This window comes from Schistosoma haematobium, chromosome 1, assembly GCF_000699445.3.
Source record: "Schistosoma haematobium chromosome 1, whole genome shotgun sequence".
NCBI classification, from domain to species: domain Eukaryota; kingdom Metazoa; phylum Platyhelminthes; class Trematoda; order Strigeidida; family Schistosomatidae; genus Schistosoma; species Schistosoma haematobium.
In genome coordinates this window covers 36867047-36876357 of record NC_067196.1, presented here as the reverse complement: position 1 = coordinate 36876357, position 9311 = coordinate 36867047, and positions in this window count along the sequence as shown.

The window sequence follows — 9311 nt, the reverse complement described above, 5'->3', positions numbered from 1 at the left end:
TGCCGAGTCTGTTGTAACCGGTTACTGTAAGATCTGTGCATTCTTCGTAGAACCAGCCCTCGCCAGTGTAACATTGCATGCCAGAGGTAACAGCAGAAGGGCATCTGCGGTGTTGCACGAATTCTTCGTGACTATTTTGATGTAGATTGTTCGGTAGATTCTAGCAAAAATCTGCGACCGTAAAAAAAAAAGCAACACACTAAAACCGGATAAAATGAATAAACTGGGTGGTACAAAAGGTTAAAATAAACTAAAACCAGTCTTGAAGTGAAAAACGGAAAAGCATAATAGTGAGCTGAGGAAAAACCACAGTCAACTATTGAGTTGTATGGGCCTCAAAAAGCAAAGTAAATTACCAAAAGTAAATCTCAGGACAGATTCTTTGGATTAAAAGTGTCAGTTTTGTTGCCAAAGTACGCAGCAAAATTTTGAGAAGTGCATATTACGTTAGGACTAAACTTCCCATCCGTAAACGCGCGAAACTTACTCAGGTTGATGCTTCACATGACACAGTGGTCATAGAAATTGGGGGATAAATGTGTGTACATTAGGACATGAATCAAGTTTGTGAAACTTAATCTTTCAGTGTAGAAGTTGGAGAGCTTTGTGAAAGCTGCATTGATTCCTCCACGAATTAACTTGTCTTGCATCAGAGCTCTTACCTTGAGCTAATATTTGAAACCGCGAGAATGAAAATTTGCGATAATGTCATTTCCAAGTGTGTACTGATATGGAGTAGCTTTGCTTTGTGAATATGCATAGCAGATGGATTAGATACGCTTGTTTAATTTCTTGATGAAGCCATGGTATGTGCTGGATTAATAGTACATGCAAACACATCTACTTCGTACTCAGATATCTCAGGCTCCTTACAAGTCTCAACCAAACCAAATTCCGTGTCTTTAACGCTTGAATTTGTATTAGTTCCCTCTGAGAAGGTGCACAACTCACTTTAACTTGGAGTAGAAGGGATACTTGCCGGATCCATTGACGCTGCTTGATTATAGCCGGACACAAGAAACTGATATTGTCCTGAAATATAATAAGTGTTCCAATGACTCGTCGGGTGAACCTCATACTATGTTGCTCAAGTTCGTGTTTTTGTATTTGTTTTCCCGGAAAACCAACAGCCGGTCGGATTACCCGAAACATTATCAACACTAAGTTCATGTTAGTTACTTCTTGTTTACTTCACATCAGTTTGCTGTTTTTACACACATTTTATTAAATATACACTGATCTTATGCAGTTATTTACCACCTTATTTGTAAACATTACGTTCCCGCACTTTTCTAACTACTTTGATAAACATATGCTTGCCTTTAAACCATCTTTCTTGCTCAAACTTCGTCTGGAAACTCCTACTTTCAACCACTGCAATACAAAGCACTGCATCAGTGTAGAACGTGCAGTTTAAAAGTTTTCATCTTGTTACCTTATGGCTAGAGGCTTGGAATTTTAAGAAAATGACTGACAAACAAAAAGTGACGACGAAGACGGTCTTTTAGTGTTTCCGCACATTTTACGCTCTTTCTTTACACTCTCATGTCTTGTAAACAATCCTTCGGCTTTGTACTTGACTTCTGCCTCTATTACTTGCTGCTATTTCACTTTGTTACACATCACAGTAGAGTGTATAATATTACCATAGTGTGTCTGCGGATATTTTAAATGTAACTTTAATAGCTGCAACCAGTACAAGCTTTATTTGCTGAATGAACACACCGCGTTAGTTGCATTTCAGCATTCAGATATTATTTGGGAGTCATATTAAGTAACTCTTCTATCTGTCCTTTTTTAACCAATAACATGTTTATAACACTCAGTCATGCAACATTTACCCACGCTCAAGTCAAATACCTTAAATGCGCGTTTGTAAACTCGCAATTCATACCAAGCCATGACTGTCTGCTGTTTTGTAACAATAATGGGTGTAATCCTAAGATGAAGTCACAATACTTAGCAACTTCATGTGCTTACCCCCTGACTTTGTAGTCAGACCGCTCTACCTCTTTAGAATTTTCGAAAAACAGAAACTTAAGGGTAGAATGAACTATTCAATAAAAAGTGACTAACAAGGAATGATGTACGCCATCTAAAAGAGGGGAAGAAACCATCGTTTACAAAGTCTGCGCCTCATATGATGGGACCTAATAAAAAATTGATCGCATTAAACTATAAAAGTAACACTTTTAGCTTACACATATAATCCTAAATCAGACCCTATTTTCTGTCGTAGCACTCTCGACCGGGCAAAATTAGATTTCTAAACTTCTGACTACGATATTAGGCAAAGGAAGAACATATATAGACGAGCAGAATTTTTTTCGACTAAATGCTCACTGGGCTTCACTTTAACATATAGTAATATGTTCAGATATGAAATTGCCCAACCAATAAATCACTCGATGAATTTACTCGATTTGAGACTACGTTGATTGACATATGGGACAATGCGGAAATGGCAAATGTACCACGAAATCCACACTTACCACACAGCATCAAAGTCCTTTATACAAGCTTAGAAAATACAAATCTCTGACCAAAAGCAAGCGAGAAAAAGGGAGAAAGGTAGTTCTAGTGAACAAAACTAATTACATCAATAAAATGAACTCAATTCCGAGTGATCCTACTGAATTTCAAAAACTTAGCAACGCTAATGCTATGAATATGAGAGCAGAGAAAACACTGACTAATTTGCCTAACGAATTAAAAAGTAAAAAAATTGCTCCATCCAGCCACGATTCACCTAAACCTATTGGGTTGGACACGCCATGTTTCTATGCTCTGCCCAAAGTCTACGAGTCAGGACTTCCCCTTCGTCCAGACATGTATAAATCGCCACTAAAGAAGAGTTTAAGACATTTTGTATTGTATCTTCAAGGTGGAATATATGAGCCAAGATGTAAGACGGATGATACCTCTTGTTCACCAGTGTGCCACTAACTGGGGCAGTTGAATTTCTGTGTCAACAACTACTTGAAAAAAGGATGAATATCAAAATTTACGAGGCTGGTCTCAAAGAATCACCTTTCAACTGCACAGTAAACTTCCATTTTGTCCTTAATAACACATTATGAGCGAACAGATGGAGTAACAATAGGTTTACCTTTAAGTCTTATCTATGTTGATTTTTTCCTCGCATGACCCAAAAATAGACTTCTCAAATACTGAATTGATAGGCTTGTTTTTTGTTGTCGTAGAATTGACGATACTCCATTATCACTGACCAAAACATTGGAAAAGGAGAACTCTGGGAACTCTTCAACAATAAACACTTGACGTATCAGGAAGAACTCGATAACGAATTGCATTTCCTCGACATCTTGTTAATCAGAGAGGAAACTGGTTCTATATGTAGAAGTGTGAATAAAAAAGGTCTTCAGCAAACCATCACACACAGTTCCTGAGTTTTGTAACCACTCAATATTATGGAAACCTAATTAGATGGTTTGTAAATAGAGCTAGAAAGATAGGCTCAGACAATGTCATCAACAAGGAACTAGAGCTTACAATGATAGTTTGATTGAAATGAGTTATCCACAAAGTTATCTGCGGAAACATTTGCAGGTAATAAATCAAAGAACAGATGGTAAGAAACCTTTCTTCCTAAGGCTACAATTCAGTAGAGATATAGCTGGTGTTATACTGCGAGATAAGCTGTGTAGAGAAATAACTTGAATGTTTGGCGCGACCAACCTCTGTCTATCGTTCTTGACCCAACCCATAGTGACTCCTCAACTAAAGTATAAGTTACTTCACTCTTCCACATCTATGTATTTCTATGAATTCAGCTACTCCAGCGAAGAAAGCCATACCGGGCGCACAGTCAGACAACTTATCCAACGAACTACCGAACACCTTTCGTTAGAATATCGTCGGAACAATACGCATCTCTTTTTCATCACACTTGATCGATAGCGGTCGAACAGTAGATAGAAATAGGTCATTTACAGTGATATACCTTATTCCTACTAGTCTTCTTTTTGAGGTTCTATCTCAACTCTCACACATAGCAAAAGCTATAGGAATTCAAGCAAACGATCGAAGTCTTTGTACTCATAGGGAATGTGTTACACCCTAATCTCTCCCTTACTTGAAATAGCCTTAAAGAAATATTTACTTAGTTATTTTTTATACTCTCTGTTCTTTTTTCGCATTCATCCCACTTTTTTTCCTTTTTCCAAAAATATGCTTCATTGTCTAATCATCTAGACATATCATATTACGTAGTCTTATAGTATTTATGAATGTTATTTCAGCAACTATAGTTTTAAAATTATTGATATATTCCTCCTTACGAGACATGGAGATGAGCCTTTGTTACTCTTATCACAACCAGAACACCTGTCATCACGCTATCAATTTGTACCTTTCACTGATTATGTTTGTTTATGCAATCTATTCCACAGTTATAATTGACTCATCAACTGCCTTGATTAGTTAAATCATTTCGTATCTGAATATCAATATTATTATATCTTCGGATGCAGCTTGACAAGGATCTAAACGAAAACAATATTATTCGCTTATATACATGTCCCAAGTCACAATATAAACACTTTTAAAACATAGGGAGGTGACTTAAAATTTTGAAATGGAGGTCAGCACACAGATGAATTCGAAGCTTTCAATATTGTAGTTGGTACTAATCGCGTTGTAACGGAGGGGGTAATCAGAAACTTCCTCTGAAGTGTTTGCAAAAATATTACGTTTTATTCTGTCACCTAATTTTCTACTTCAGACTTTTTCAGAACTTTTGCAACGAAACTATATATTTCTCGGGCTCCATTGTTTACGTCACTTCTTGTCGTGAATACTCATATTAACTATCAGCTATTGAATATTTACTTATTAACCATCACTTTTTCTATGTAGTAGATTGTTTTGTGCTGGAAAAATCTGCGACTGCGTGGCAGTAGCTGTGATGTTCAGGACAGTGAGTAATTTTAGTTTAATTTGTTTTCTATACTACATTGGAGCAGAGCAAAAATATCTCAGAGTCTGCATTTTGATATGATTCAGTGTGAATGATTCAAGGTGTTGTACAACACGCGTAAGTATGTGTTGCGGTGTAGTCAAGTGTACCTTGATTCGTCTTTCCCCTGCATTTTGACAAAATATAGAAATTCCGGTCATTACAATCAATCGAATTTAATACTTGCTTATGCTTCTAGGGCGATAGAATGTCGTTTGTGACCTAATTATCCTAATGGTAAAGCTTAAACTGTAATATTGGGTGATGCATTTTGATTTCCGCGGACAACAACAGGTCCCTCAAGATTTTCTGTATTTTTTCCGCATAATGCCAACGAATACAAAACTGAAGTCAATAGTTTCCTATATTTATAATCCAGCCACTTAGCACCCATAACTAATTCCAAATGGGTTTAAAAAGAATCAAAAACTAAAATGTGTTAGTCGGATCGACTAGATCTTCACTACTGTTGAACAGAGTCATTGGAATTATAACACTATATGACCGTGGTATTTGTAATAACCAATTATTCTATTTTATTCGATGATCCATCGATCACGTATTCCAAATGCACACGTTCATTTGTGCTCATCTAATTCTACTCACTGTAAATCGCATCATTTCAGAACTTTCCACTCGAATACTTCTAATCATCGTATTGGCGTCGCGACGGACTCAAATCCTGAATAGTGAGATATTGATTCATGTGAAGACGACATCAGATGCCACATGGGGCTATTCATAACCGGGTGCATGACCAGAAAAATATTGAAAATGGTAAATTCGCAGCTTGTTTCCTGACGTTCATCGGAAACGTAGGTTTTAACTTGCCAAAGTATCTGGCTTAACAGGCGAAGCCAATTTCATTGTAAAATGAATCTCTGAATGACTTGTGACTTAGTCATATGAGACGTGATTGTTTGGAATACAAAAACCGAAGTTTCATAGGATGATGCGACAAAATGATAGGAAAATTAAAGACTTTGTACTTGAACTACAGAAACATTCCGCGATATGCAATTTGGGAGACCAATTGGAAACTCGACTTGGTGAATGGTTGGTTACTGGTATAAATATTACGAATTCAGGAGGAAAATTAATTCAGGAACAAAAAGGCTCATCCCAAAGTATAAAAACAGCATGTATTAACAATGGGACAGTGGATGAGCTTGATTTCTAGTCAGTGAAAATTTTTATTACTTTGCTCATTCATCGTGATGGGCGACACTCTCAGGGTTGCTCAAGCTCTCATTTGTTTTTTAATGAATCATATTCCCATAAAAATCAGAAAAGCGGTTCAACGAAGAATTGCAAAACAGGTTGCAGAGGTGATCACAGGTTTGTTAAGTGATTTACTTTTGGTAAATTTCACTAGCGTAATTCATGCGTCTTTTGGCATGTTAAATGCTTTAACCGACGTAAAATTGGGCACGTCCAATCAGTTCGTTAAGGTAATGTGCACTTTGCTACAAGTTTTACTAAACCTTGTTACTCACATACAATTAATTCCGTTGATTCTAATGATCATGTACTATCCTTTTTTGCAATTTCTCTCAATTCTCTTCATATTCAAAAACGATCAGATCTATCCAATGGAGCTTTTCATGATTTTGTGGTTGACAATAGTAATGTCGAGCCCATCATTTTTCAAAGTTTAGGTCATTAAACCTCGTGCCATAATCAAGCCTATCAGAGTCTTTATTTCGAGTATTATAGTCATGAACTTCATCTTCCTGAGTGTTGTAATGTGTTAATTAGAGACGATAAATCTTCTATCCTAAACTGTGAATTTCTCATTACTGATTGTTGGCCATCTATCTTTGGTTTAGGAAATTTAAGAATGCTTCAAGGAAAGCCTTCCTCACTGACCACTGAAGACGTTCCTAATGAAATGTATGTTAACTTGCCAACCACGGAATCAAAGTGTAGAGAATTACGTCCGACTCTAAAGCACCTCACTCTCATGTACAATCAATAAATTTTGAGATCTTTATTGAACGACAATTCGGATTCCAACTTAAAGTGTGGCGGATGTGATATTTCTACGGACTAACGATTCTTTTGTACTTGATGACCTGCCGAATACGAATTCCACATACATACGTCCATTTGTGCTCATCTAATTCTACTTACTGTAAATTGCACTATTTCGGAATTTCCTAGTTATCACACTGAGTTGTATATTCCCAATTATCAAAATGACCCCAGGTGTTCACAGTTGTGTTACAATAAATGGTCAAAATGCCTGTAACAGTTGATTACCAAATAATGAGGGAGCCGCTAGTATCACTTATTGTAACAGAATAATATATGCTATATTCAAACGTTGGAGTAGTAAGAGTCTTAAACGATCGATCACTAATCTATTTCTACACACTCGGGATTGATGTCGATAGTATTTTAGAATTATGGTCTGCTATGATATTAGTACTGCCCTAATAATAGGCCTAATCCTATAATTGTAGATTTGTCATGGTATAACTGCCTAATCTATAAGATCTTACGTGGATGTTACATCATCGTCCACACCAACTCATTGCATCGTAACAATTACCAATACATGGTGGAGAACAAGCTCAGGCCACAGATAGAACAATATATTTAATATGAATAAAAGATATAAGATAACATTCAACAAGGACCACGCCTGCATGGCCGAGCCATGCCATTCGACCAACTCCAGTTCATTCAATTCATTCTTCCCGCCTTCTCCATCGTTAGGTATTTCTCCGCGTTAAATATTGAATATCTATTTTCCGAGTAGTCTCGTGTTCAGCTTTGTAGATTGTGTAGTAACTGTCCAATGCCACTACAGTATCACTCGACACCGTTGCTGATACAGTCGTATTCAGACAATATGAGATGATAAAAGTCAAACAAGCATATCCTTATTCCACAAAAGTATGATAAATATAATCACATTGTCGACTCGTAGGTCGACAATATTACTAATGAAGTTAGCACCCACATAGAACATGTTGTTAGGTAGAATTTAAAGGGGACGAAGTTGCATTTAGAAAAGGGCAATTGCTAAATATGGAGATAAGTATTGTACATTTGTTGCCTATGGGGATGTTTCAAGAAGTTAAATTAGCCTTGGACATTTAGTAATGACTTTCGACCTATAGATAAAAGAGAGTTAGACTAAGTAGATAAACCGTAACTATTCCATCACAAGTAACTCAACTTCAATAGTCACGGACATTGTGTGCTCTGCCTCTAGTTCTTCCCTTTTCTTACCCCTTTTTTCAGCTTCCCTCGAAATACGCCGCAGAAAACATATATGGAGTGGGTAAGTTCGTCCTGAGCCATCATTGATTCCTCAGATGTTACGGAGGGATATAAGGTTGGGGTTTTTAGAAGCTCTCAACTTTAAGTGGACTTATTCCCAACCATTAGTTGCACGTTGCAAATCTACCTCTATAAAGCGCGTAAACGCTCATATTGACAATACGAGCCTTACTAACATCATTTACATCCATATGTGAGAAGTCTCATTCCCCATAATTCTATGACCAGTGTACCCTATAAAATATCAACATAACTTAGTAGCCCACTGCAGTGAGTACCTTATATTCTGTAACAGTATAGTCTCGCCTGTAGACTGGCATGCCTCATGTAACAGACGGTCGTTTGAGAACAAATTATTATTATACTGATCACTGTGTTAACACTTTTCAACCACTACCAACAGAATGATGGGGTCGAATATTCTGGATTTTATTCCACCTATTGCTGGTAACGAGCTGTTCTATCGATGTTAAGATAGCAAGCAGAAACTAGAACCGGCTTATACTATTTGGGTATAACGGAAAATCGCACTTTTCAGTTTGGTCAGCCGAAATCCAGACAAACAAATATTAATTGGAGGAACTGCAATGAATTGACGGTAAATGCATTATTATAAACACACAGCATAGTCGCTTCTAGGAGAGAGCTAATGCAACATCCAAAAGTAAGAGATAACCAATGACCTACTTACATGCCGACCTACGCCTGGTACCGCTCGTGAAGGAGCATACGCCATTCAGCAGAATTCCCCATCAAACTCTATCCTGCGCAATCCCTTTCAGTTCTTTTCAGTTGCTATTCACCTTATTTATGTCCGCTTCCAATCCTCGGTGTATTATGTTCTTTGGCCTTCCTCTTTTCCGTTTCCCTTCAGGATTCTAAGTTGGGGCTTGCCTAGTGATACAGTCTGATGATATACATAATGCATTGTAGGATCCAAACCACGTTTGGACTGCTGGACAGCTGCCTGGATAAGTTGGATACGCGCCCTCGCCCGTTTGAAACCACACAGCTATCCAACCAATAATTGTTTAATTGATCA